We start from the raw sequence: 12,951 nt of genomic DNA, 5'->3' as shown, positions 1-12,951 counted from the left end.
CACTTGCCTGGGTCTGCCTAGTGCCTGCGACAGGATACAGCGCAAAACGCAACGTGGCCGCACCTCAATTTTGCAGTGAAATCGTGCCCTTTTTGGACAAAGAGACTACATTTTGTTTTTGAACCCTAGCTCTGCCAGCACCTAGGGAAGCCTAGCAAACCTATACATTTTTGAAAACTAGACACCCAGGGGAATTCAGGATGATGTGACTCGACTGCCTACCACCAGGTTCTGTTACCCAGAATCCCTTGCAAATCTAAGAAATTGACAAAAAAACGCATTTTCCTCACATTTCTGTGGTGGAGACTTCTGGAATCTGCGTTGATCAACAAATTTCCACCCACCTAGCATTCCCCCGGGTCTCCCGAAAAAAATGCTACCTCACTTGCCTGGGTCTGCCTAGTGCCTGGGACAGGAAACAGCACAAATCGCAACGTGGTCACACCTCAATTTCGCAGTGAAATCGTGCCCTTTTTGGACAAAGAGACTACCTTTTGTTTTTGAACTCTAGCTCTGCCGGCACCTAGGGAAACCTAGCAAACCTATACATTTTTGAAAACTAGACACCCAGGGAAATTCAGGATGGGGTGACTCCACTGCCTACCACCAGGTTCTGTTACCCAGAATCCCTTGCAAAGCTAAGAAATTGACAAAAGAAACACATTTTCCTCACATTTCTGTGGTGGAAAGTTCTGGAATCTGCGTGGATCAACGAATTTCCACCCACCCAGCGTTCCCCCAGGTCTCCCGAAAAAAATGCAACCTCACTTGCCTGGGTCTGCCTAGTGCCTGCGACAGGAAACAGCGCAAAACACAACGTGGTCACACCTCAATTTCGATGTGAAATCGTGCCCTTTTTGGGGAAAGAGACAACCTTTTGTTTTTGAACCCTAGCTCTGCCAGCACCTAGGGAAACCTAGCAAACCTATACATTTTTGAAAACTAGACACCCAGGGGAATTCAGGATGATGTGACTCGACTGCCTACCACCAGGTTCTGTTACCCAGAATCCCTTTCAAAGCTAAGAAATTGACCAAAAAAACGCGTTTTCCTCACATTTCTGTGGTGGAAAGTTCTGGAATCTGCATGGATCAACAAATTTCCACCCACCCAGCGTTCCCCTGGTCTCCCCAAAAAAAATGCTACCTCACTTGCCTGGGTCTGCCTAGTGCCTGCGACAGGATACAGCGCAAAACGCAACGTGGCCGCACCTCAATTTCGCAGTGAAATCGTGCCCTTTTTGGACAAAGAGACTACATTTTGTTTTTGAACCCTAGCTCAGCCAGCACCTAGGGAAGCCTAGCAAACCTATATATTTTTTAAAACTAGACACCCAGGGGAATTCAGGATGACGTGACTCGACTGCCTACCACCAGGTTCTGTTACCCAGAATCCCTTGCAAATCTAAGAAATTGACAAAAAAACGCATTTTCCTCACATTTCTGTGGTGGAGACTTCTGGAATCTGCGTTGATCAACAAATTTCCACCCACCTAGCGTTCCCCCGGGTCTCCCAAAAAAAATGCTACCTCACTTGCCTGGGTCTGCCTAGTGCCTGGGACAGGAAACAGCACAAATCGCAACGTGGTCACACCTCAATTTCGCAGTGAAATCGTGCCCTTTTTGGACAAAGAGACTACCTTTTGTTTTTTAACTCTAGCTCTGCCGGCACCTAGGGAAACCTAGCAAACCTATACATTTTTGAAAACTAGACACCCAGGGAAATTCAGGATGGGGTGACTCCACTGCCTACCACCAGGTTCTGTTACCCAGAATCCCTTGCAAAGCTAAGAAATTGACAAAAGAAACGCATTTTCCTCACATTTCTGTGGTGGAAAGTTCTGGAATCTGCGTGGATCAACGAATTTCCACCCACCCAGCGTTCCCCCAGGTCTCCCCAAAAAAATGCTACCTCACTTGCCTGGGTCTGCCTAGTGCCTGCGACAGGAAACAGCGCAAAACACAACATGGTCACACCTCAATTTCGATGTGAAATCGTGCCCTTTTTGGGGAAAGAGACTACCTTTTGTTTTTGAACCCTAGCTCTGCCGGCACCTAGGGAAACCTAGCAAACCTATACATTTTTAAAAACTACACACACAGGGAAATTCAGGATGGGGTGACTCGACTGCCTACCACTAGGTTCTGTTACCCAGAATCCCTTGCAAATCTAAGAAATTGACAAACAAAACGCATTTTCCTCACATTCCTGTGGTGGAAAGTTCTGGAGTCTGCGTGGATCAACAAATTACCACCCACCCAGCGTTCCCCTGGGTCTCCTGAAAAAAATGGTACCTCACTTGCCTGGGTCTGCCTAGTGCCTGCGACAGGAAACAGTGAGAAACGCAACGTGGTTGCACCTCAATTTCGCAGTAAAATTGTGCCCTTTTTGGACAAAAAAACTACCTTTTGTTTTTGAACCCTAGCTCTGCCAGCACCTAGAGAAAACTAGCAAACCTATACATTTTTGAAAACTAGACAACCAGGGGAATTCAGGGTGGGGTGATTCGACTGCCTACCACCAGGTTCTGTTACCCAGAATCCCTTTCAAATCTAAGAAATTGACCAAAAAAACGCATTTTCCTCACATTTCTGTGGTGGAAAGTTCTGGAATCTGCGTGGATCAACAAATTTCCACCCACCCAGCGTTCCCCTGGTCTCCCCAAAAAAAATGCTACCTCACTTGCCTGGGTCTGCCTAGTGCCTGCGACAGGATACAGCGCAAAACGCAACGTGGCCGCACCTCAATTTCGCAGTGAAATCGTGCCCTTTTTGGACAAAGAGACTACATTTTGTTTTTCAACCCTAGCTCTGCCAGCACCTAGGGAAGCCTAGCAAACCTATACATTTTTGAAAACTAGACACCCTGGGGAATTCAGGATGACGTGACTCGACTGCCTACCACCAGGTTCTGTTACCCAGAATCCCTTGCAAATCTAAGAAATTGACAAAAAAACGCATTTTCCTCACATTTCTGTGGTGGAGACTTCTGGAATCTGCGTGGATCAACAAATTTCCACCCACCTAGCGTTCCCCCGGGTCTCCCGAAAAAAATGCTACCTCACTTGCCTGGGTCTGCCTAGTGCCTGCGACAGGATACAGCGCAAAACGCAACGTGGCCGCACCTCAATTTCGCAGTGAAATCTTGCTCTTTTTGGACAAAGAGACTACATTTTGTTTTTGAACGCTAGCTCTGCCAGCACCTAGGGAAGCCTAGCAAACCTATACATTTTTGAAAACTAGACACCCTGGGGAATTCAGGATGACGTGACTCGACTGCCTACCACCAGGTTCTGTTACCCAGAATCCCTTGCAAATCTAAGAAATTGACAAAAAAACGCATTTTCCTCACATTTCTGTGGTGGAGACTTCTGGAATCTGCGTGGATCAACAAATTTCCACCCACCTAGCGTTCCCCCGGGTCTCCCGAAAAAAATGCTACCTCACTTGCCTGGGTCTGCCTAGTGCCTGCGACAGGATACAGCGCAAAACGCAACGTGGCCGCACCTCAATTTCGCAGTGAAATCTTGCCCTTTTTGGACAAAGAGACTACATTTTGTTTTTGAACCCTAGCTCTGCCAGCACCTAGGGAAGCCTAGCAAACCTATACATTTTTGAAAACTAGACACCCAGGGGAATTCAGGATGACGTGACTCGACTGCCTACCACCAGGTTCTGTTACCCAGAATCCCTTGCAAATCTAAGAAATTGACAAAAAAACGCATTTTCCTCACATTTCTGTGGTGGAGACTTCTGGAATCTGCATTGATCAACAAATTTCCACCCACCTAGCGTTCCCCCGGGTCTCCCGAAAAAAAATGCTACCTCACTTGCCTGGGTCTGCCTAGTGCCTGGGACAGGAAACAGCACAAATCGCAACGTGGTCACACCTCAATTTCGCAGTGAAATCGTGCCCTTTTTGGACAAAGAGACTACCTTTTGTTTTTGAACTCTAGCTCTGCCGGCACCTAGGGAAACCTAGCAAACCTATACATTTTTGAAAACTAGACACCCAGGGAAATTCAGGATGGGGTGACTCCACTGCCTACCACCAGGTTCTGTTACCCAGAATCCCTTGCAAAGCTAAGAAATTGACAAAAGAAACGCATTTTCCTCACATTTCTGTGGTGGAAAGTTCTGGAATCTGCGTGGATCAACGAATTTCCACCCACCCAGCATTCCCCCAGGTCTCCCCAAAAAAATGCTACCTCACTTGCCTGGGTCTGCCTAGTGCCTGTGACAGGAAACAGCGCAAAACACAACGTGGTCACACCTCAATTTCGATGTGAAATCGTGCCCTTTTTGGGGAAAGAGACTACCTTTTGTTTTTGAACCCTAGCTCTGCCGGCACCTAGGGAAACCTAGCAAACCTATACATTTTTAAAAACTAGACACAAAGGGAAATTCAGGATGGGGTGACTCAACTGCCTACCACCAGGTTCTGTTACCCAGAATCCCTTGCAAAGCTAAGAAATTGACAAAAAAACGCATTTTCCTCACATTTCTGTGGTGGAAAGTTCTGGAATTTGCGTGGATCAACAAATTACCACCCACCCAGCGTTCCCCCGGGTCTCTTGAAAAAAATGGTACCTCACTTGCCTGGGTCTGCCTAGTGCCTGCGACAGGAAACAGTGCGAAACGCAACGTGGTCGCACCTCAATTTTGCAGTAAAATTGTGGCCTTTTTGGGCAAAGAGACTACCTTTTGTTTTTGAACCCTAGCTCTGCCAGCACCAAGGGAAACCTAGCAAACCTATACATTTTTGAAAACTAGACACCCAGGGGAATTCAGGATGATGTGACTCGACTGCCTACCACCAGGTTCTGTTACCCAGAATCCCTTTCAAAGCTAAGAAATTGACCAAATAAACGCGTTTTCCTCACATTTCTGTGGTGGAAAGTTCTGGAATCTGCATGGATCAACAAATTTCCACCCACCCAGCGTTCCCCTGGTCTCCCCAAAAAAAATGCTACCTCACTTGCCTGGGTCTGCCTAGTGCCTGCGACAGGATACAGCGCAAAACGCAACGTGGCCGCACCTCAATTTCGCAGTGAAATCGTGCCCTTTTTGGACAAAGAAACTACATTTTGTTTTTGAACCCTAGCTCTGCCAGCACCTAGGGAAGCCTAGCAAACCTATACATTTTTTAAAACTAGACACCCAGGGGAATTCAGGATGACGTGACTCGACTGCCTACCACCAGGTTCTGTTACCCAGAATCCCTTGCAAATCTAAGAAATTGACAAAAAAACGCATTTTCCTCACATTTCTGTGGTGGAGACTTCTGGAATCTGCGTTGATCAACAAATTTCCACCCACCTAGCGTTCCCCCGGGTCTCCCAAAAAAAATGCTACCTCACTTGCCTGGGTCTGCCTAGTGCCTGGGACAGGAAACAGCACAAATCGCAACGTGGTCACACCTCAATTTCGCAGTGAAATCGTGCCCTTTTTGGACAAAGAGACTACCTTTTGTTTTTGAACTCTAGCTCTGCCGGCACCTAGGGAAACCTAGCAAACCTATACATTTTTGAAAACTAGACACCCAGGGAAATTCAGGATGACGTGACTCGACTGCCTACCACCAGGTTCTGTTACCCAGAATCCCTTGCAAAGCTAAGAAATTGACAAAAGAAACGCATTTTCCTCACATTTTTGTGGTGGAAAGTTCTGGAATCTGCGTGGATCAACGAATTTCCACCCACCCAGCGTTCCCCCAGGTCTCCCAAAAAAAATGCTACCTCACTTGCCTGGGTCTGCCTAGTGCCTGCGACAGGAAACAGCGCAAAACACAACGTGGTCACACCTCAATTTCGATGTGAAATCGTGCCCTTTTTGGGGAAAGAGACTACCTTTTGTTTTTGAACCCTAGCTCTGCCGGCACCTAGGGAAACCTAGCAAACCTATACATTTTTAAAAACTACACACATAGGGAAATTCAGGATGGGGTGACTCGACTGCCTACCACCAGGTTCTGTTACCCAGAATCCCTTGCAAATCTAAGAAATTGACAAACAAAACGCATTTTCCTCACATTTCTGTGGTGGAAAGTTCTGGAATCTGTGTGGATCAACAAATTACCACCCACCCAGCGTTCCCCTGGGTCTCCTGAAAAAAATGGTACCTCACTTGCCTGGGTCCGCCTAGTGCCTGCGACAGGAAACAGTGAGAAACGCAACGTGGTTGCACCTCAATTTCGCAGTAAAATTGTGCCCTTTTTTGGACAAAGAGACTACCTTTTGTTTTTGAACCCTAGCTCTGCCAGCACCTAGGGAAAACTAGCAAACCTATACATTTTTGAAAACTAGACACCCAGGGGAATTCAGGGTGGGGTGACTCGACTGCCTACCACCAGGTTCTGTTACCCAGAATCCCTTTCAAAGCTAAGAAATTGACCAAAAAAATGCGTTTTCCTCACATTTCTGTGGTGGAAAGTTCTGGAATCTGCGTGGATCAACAAATTTCCACCCACCCAGCGTTCCCCTGGTCTCCCCCAAAAAAATGCTACCTCACTTGCCTGGGTCTGCCTAGTGCCTGCGACAGGATACAGCACAAAACGCAACGTGGCCGCACCTCAATTTCGCAGTGAAATCGTGCCCTTTTTGGACAAAGAGACTACATTTTGTTTTTCAACCCTAGCTCTGCCAGCACCTAGGGAAGCCTAGCAAACCTATACATTTTTGAAAACTAGACACCCTGGGGAATTCAGGATGACGTGACTCGACTGCCTACCACCAGGGTCTGTTACCCAGAATCCCTTGCAAATCTAAGAAATTGACAAAAAAACGCATTTTCCTCACATTTCTGTGGTGGAGACTTCTGGAATCTGCGTGGATCAACAAATTTCCACCCACCCAGCGTTCCCCTGGTCTCACCCAAAAAAATGCTACCTCACTTGCCTGGGTCTGCCTAGTGCCTGCGACAGGATACAGCGCAAAACGCAACGTGGCCGCACCTCAATTTCGCAGTGAAATCGTGCCCTTTTTGGACAAAGAGACTACATTTTGTTTTTCAACCCTAGCTCTGCCAGCACCTAGGGAAGCCTAGCAAACCTATACATTTTTGAAAACTAGACACCCTGGGGAATTCAGGATGACGTGACTCGACTGCCTACCACCAGGTTCTGTTACCCAGAATCCCTTGCAAATCTAAGAAATTGACAAAAAACTCATTTTCCTCACATTTCTGTGGTGGAGACTTCTGGAATCTGCGTGGATCAACAAATTTCCACCCACCTAGCGTTCCCCCGGGTCTCCCGAAAAAAATGCCACCTCACTTGCCTGGGTCTGCCTAGTGCCTGCGACAGGATACAGCGCAAAACGCAACGTGGCCGCACCTCAATTTTGCAGTGAAATCGTGCCCTTTTTGGACAAAGAGACTACATTTTGTTTTTGAACCCTAGCTCTGCCAGCACCTAGGGAAGCCTAGCAAACCTATACATTTTTGAAAACTAGACACCCAGGGGAATTCAGGATGATGTGACTCGACTGCCTACCACCAGGTTCTGTTACCCAGAATCCCTTGCAAATCTAAGAAATTGACAAAAAAACGCATTTTCCTCACATTTCTGTGGTGGAGACTTCTGGAATCTGCGTTGATCAACAAATTTCCACCCACCTAACATTCCCCCGGGTCTCCCGAAAAAAATGCTACCTCACTTGCCTGGGTCTGCCTAGTGCCTGGGACAGGAAACAGCACAAATCGCAACGTGGTCACACCTCAATTTCGCAGTGAAATCGTGCCCTTTTTGGACAAAGAGACTACCTTTTGTTTTTGAACTCTAGCTCTGCCGGCACCTAGGGAAACCTAGCAAACCTATACATTTTTGAAAACTAGACACCCAGGGAAATTCAGGATGGGGTGACTCCACTGCCTACCACCAGGTTCTGTTACCCAGAATCCCTTGCAAAGCTAAGAAATTGACAAAAGAAACACATTTTCCTCACATTTCTGTGGTGGAAAGTTCTGGAATCTGCGTGGATCAACGAATTTCCACCCACCCAGCGTTCCCCCAGGTCTCCCGAAAAAAATGCAACCTCACTTGCCTGGGTCTGCCTAGTGCCTGCGACAGGAAACAGCGCAAAACACAACGTGGTCACACCTCAATTTCGATGTGAAATCGTGCCCTTTTTGGGGAAAGAGACAACCTTTTGTTTTTGAACCCTAGCTCTGCCAGCACCTAGGGAAACCTAGCAAACCTATACATTTTTGAAAACTAGACACCCAGGGGAATTCAGGATGATGTGACTCGACTGCCTACCACCAGGTTCTGTTACCCAGAATCCCTTTCAAAGCTAAGAAATTGACCAAAAAAACGCGTTTTCCTCACATTTCTGTGGTGGAAAGTTCTGGAATCTGCATGGATCAACAAATTTCCACCCACCCAGCGTTCCCCTGGTCTCCCCAAAAAAAATGCTACCTCACTTGCCTGGGTCTGCCTAGTGCCTGCGACAGGATACAGCGCAAAACGCAACGTGGCCGCACCTCAATTTCGCAGTGAAATCGTGCCCTTTTTGGACAAAGAGACTACATTTTGTTTTTGAACCCTAGCTCAGCCAGCACCTAGGGAAGCCTAGCAAACCTATATATTTTTTAAAACTAGACACCCAGGGGAATTCAGGATGACGTGACTCGACTGCCTACCACCAGGTTCTGTTACCCAGAATCCCTTGCAAATCTAAGAAATTGACAAAAAAACGCATTTTCCTCACATTTCTGTGGTGGAGACTTCTGGAATCTGCGTTGATCAACAAATTTCCACCCACCTAGCGTTCCCCCGGGTCTCCCAAAAAAAATGCTACCTCACTTGCCTGGGTCTGCCTAGTGCCTGGGACAGGAAACAGCACAAATCGCAACGTGGTCACACCTCAATTTCGCAGTGAAATCGTGCCCTTTTTGGACAAAGAGACTACCTTTTGTTTTTTAACTCTAGCTCTGCCGGCACCTAGGGAAACCTAGCAAACCTATACATTTTTGAAAACTAGACACCCAGGGAAATTCAGGATGGGGTGACTCCACTGCCTACCACCAGGTTCTGTTACCCAGAATCCCTTGCAAAGCTAAGAAATTGACAAAAGAAACGCATTTTCCTCACATTTCTGTGGTGGAAAGTTCTGGAATCTGCGTGGATCAACGAATTTCCACCCACCCAGCGTTCCCCCAGGTCTCCCCAAAAAAATGCTACCTCACTTGCCTGGGTCTGCCTAGTGCCTGCGACAGGAAACAGCGCAAAACACAACATGGTCACACCTCAATTTCGATGTGAAATCGTGCCCTTTTTGGGGAAAGAGACTACCTTTTGTTTTTGAACCCTAGCTCTGCCGGCACCTAGGGAAACCTAGCAAACCTATACATTTTTAAAAACTACACACACAGGGAAATTCAGGATGGGGTGACTCGACTGCCTACCACTAGGTTCTGTTACCCAGAATCCCTTGCAAATCTAAGAAATTGACAAACAAAACGCATTTTCCTCACATTCCTGTGGTGGAAAGTTCTGGAGTCTGCGTGGATCAACAAATTACCACCCACCCAGCGTTCCCCTGGGTCTCCTGAAAACAATGGTACCTCACTTGCCTGGGTCTGCCTAGTGCCTGCGACAGGAAACAGTGAGAAACGCAACGTGGTTGCACCTCAATTTCGCAGTAAAATTGTGCCCTTTTTGGACAAAAAAACTACCTTTTGTTTTTGAACCCTAGCTCTGCCAGCACCTAGAGAAAACTAGCAAACCTATACATTTTTGAAAACTAGACAACCAGGGGAATTCAGGGTGGGGTGATTCGACTGCCTACCACCAGGTTCTGTTACCCAGAATCCCTTTCAAATCTAAGAAATTGACCAAAAAAACGCATTTTCCTCACATTTCTGTGGTGGAAAGTTCTGGAATCTGCGTGGATCAACAAATTTCCACCCACCCAGCGTTCCCCTGGTCTCCCCAAAAAAAATGCTACCTCACTTGCCTGGGTCTGCCTAGTGCCTGCGACAGGATACAGCGCAAAACGCAACGTGGCCGCACCTCAATTTCGCAGTGAAATCGTGCCCTTTTTGGACAAAGAGACTACATTTTGTTTTTCAACCCTAGCTCTGCCAGCACCTAGGGAAGCCTAGCAAACCTATACATTTTTGAAAACTAGACACCCTGGGGAATTCAGGATGACGTGACTCGACTGCCTACCACCAGGTTCTGTTACCCAGAATCCCTTGCAAATCTAAGAAATTGACAAAAAAACGCATTTTCCTCACATTTCTGTGGTGGAGACTTCTGGAATCTGCGTGGATCAACAAATTTCCACCCACCTAGCGTTCCCCCGGGTCTCCCGAAAAAAATGCTACCTCACTTGCCTGGGTCTGCCTAGTGCCTGCGACAGGATACAGCGCAAAACGCAACGTGGCCGCACCTCAATTTCGCAGTGAAATCTTGCTCTTTTTGGACAAAGAGACTACATTTTGTTTTTGAACGCTAGCTCTGCCAGCACCTAGGGAAGCCTAGCAAACCTATACATTTTTGAAAACTAGACACCCTGGGGAATTCAGGATGACGTGACTCGACTGCCTACCACCAGGTTCTGTTACCCAGAATCCCTTGCAAATCTAAGAAATTGACAAAAAAAACGCATTTTCCTCACATTTCTGTGGTGGAGACTTCTGGAATCTGCGTTGATCAACAAATTTCCACCCACCTAGCGTTCCCCCGGGTCTCCCGAAAAAAAATGCTACCTCACTTGCCTGGGTCTGCCTAGTGCCTGGGACAGGAAACAGCACAAATCGCAACGTGGTCACACCTCAATTTCGCAGTGAAATCGTGCCCTTTTTGGACAAAGAGACTACCTTTTGTTTTTGAACTCTAGCTCTGCCGGCACCTAGGGAAACCTAGCAAACCTATACATTTTTGAAAACTAGACACCCAGGGAAATTCAGGATGGGGTGACTCCACTGCCTACCACCAGGTTCTGTTACCCAGAATCCCTTGCAAAGCTAAGAAATTGACAAAAAAACGCATTTTCCTCACATTTCTGTGGTGGAGACTTCTGGAATCTGCGTGGATCAACAAATTTCCACCCACCTAGCGTTCCCCCGGGTCTCCCGAAAAAAATGCTACCTCACTTGCCTGGGTCTGCCTAGTGCCTGCGACAGGATACAGCGCAAAACGCAACGTGGCCGCACCTCAATTTCGCAGTGAAATCTTGCCCTTTTTGGACAAAGAGACTACATTTTGTTTTTGAACGCTAGCTCTGCCAGCACCTAGGGAAGCCTAGCAAACCTATACTTTTTTGAAAACTAGACACCCTGGGGAATTCAGGATGACGTGACTCGACTGCCTACCACCAGGTTCTGTTACCCAGAATCCCTTGCAAATCTAAGAAATTGACAAAAAAAACGCATTTTCCTCACATTTCTGTGGTGGAGACTTCTGTAATCTGCGTTGATCAACAAATTTCCACCCACCTAGCGTTCCCCCGGGTCTCCCGAAAAAAAATGCTACCTCACTTGCCTGGGTCTGCCTAGTGCCTGGGACAGGAAACAGCACAAATCGCAACGTGGTCACACCTCAATTTCGCAGTGAAATCGTGCCCTTTTTGGACAAAGAGACTACCTTTTGTTTTTGAACTCTAGCTCTGCCGGCACCTAGGGAAACCTAGCAAACCTATACATTTTTGAAAACTAGACACCCAGGGAAATTCAGGATGGGGTGACTCCACTGCCTACCACCAGGTTCTGTTACCCAGAATCCCTTGCAAAGCTAAGAAATTGACAAAAGAAACGCATTTTCCTCACATTTCTGTGGTGGAAAGTTCTGGAATCAGCGTGGATCAACGAATTTCCACCCACCCAGCGTTCCCCCAGGTCTCCCCAAAAAAATGCTACCTCACTTGCCTGGGTCTGCCTAGTGCCTGCGACAGGAAACAGCGCAAAACACAACATGGTCACACCTCAATTTCGATGTGAAATCGTGCCCTTTTTGGGGAAAGAGACTACCTTTTGTTTTTGAACCCTAGCTCTGCCGGCACCTAGGGAAACCTAGCAAACCTATACATTTTTAAAAACTACACACACAGGGAAATTCAGGATGGGGTGACTCGACTGCCTACCACTAGGTTCTGTTACCCAGAATCCCTTGCAAATCTAAGAAATTGACAAACAAAACGCATTTTCCTCACATTCCTGTGGTGGAAAGTTCTGGAGTCTGCGTGGATCAACAAATTACCACCCACCCAGCGTTCCCCTGGGTCTCCTGAAAAAAATGGTACCTCACTTGCCTGGGTCTGCCTAGTGCCTGCGACAGGAAACAGTGAGAAACGCAACGTGGTTGCACCTCAATTTCGCAGTAAAATTGTGCCCTTTTTGGACAAAAAAACTACCTTTTGTTTTTAAACCCTAGCTCTGCCAGCACCTAGAGAAAACTAGCAAACCTATACATTTTTGAAAACTAGACAACCAGGGGAATTCAGGGTGGGGTGATTCGACTGCCTACCACCAGGTTCTGTTACCCAGAATCCCTTTCAAAGCTAAGAAATTGACCAAAAAAACGCATTTTCCTCACATTTCTGTGGTGGAAAGTTCTGGAATCTGCGTGGATCAACAAATTTCCACCCACCCAGCGTTCCCCTGGTCTCCCCAAAAAAAATGCTACCTCACTTGCCTGGGTCTGCCTAGTGCCTGCGACAGGATACAGCGCAAAACGCAACGTGGCCGCACCTCAATTTCGCAGTGAAATCGTGCCCTTTTTGGACAAAGAGACTACATTTTGTTTTTCAACCCTAGCTCTGCCAGCACCTAGGGAAGCCTAGCAAACCTATACATTTTTGAAAACTAGACACCCTGGGGAATTCAGGATGACGTGACTCGACTGCCTACCACCAGGTTCTGTTACCCAGAATCCCTTGCAAATCTAAGAAATTGACAAAAAAACGCATTTTCCTCACATTTCTGTGGTGGAGACTTCTGGAATCTGCGT

Source organism: Lissotriton helveticus, chromosome 1_1 (genome assembly GCF_964261635.1).
Source record: "Lissotriton helveticus chromosome 1_1, aLisHel1.1, whole genome shotgun sequence".
In the NCBI taxonomy this organism is placed as follows: Eukaryota; Metazoa; Chordata; class Amphibia; order Caudata; family Salamandridae; genus Lissotriton; species Lissotriton helveticus.
This window is presented reverse-complemented; position numbering follows the sequence as displayed.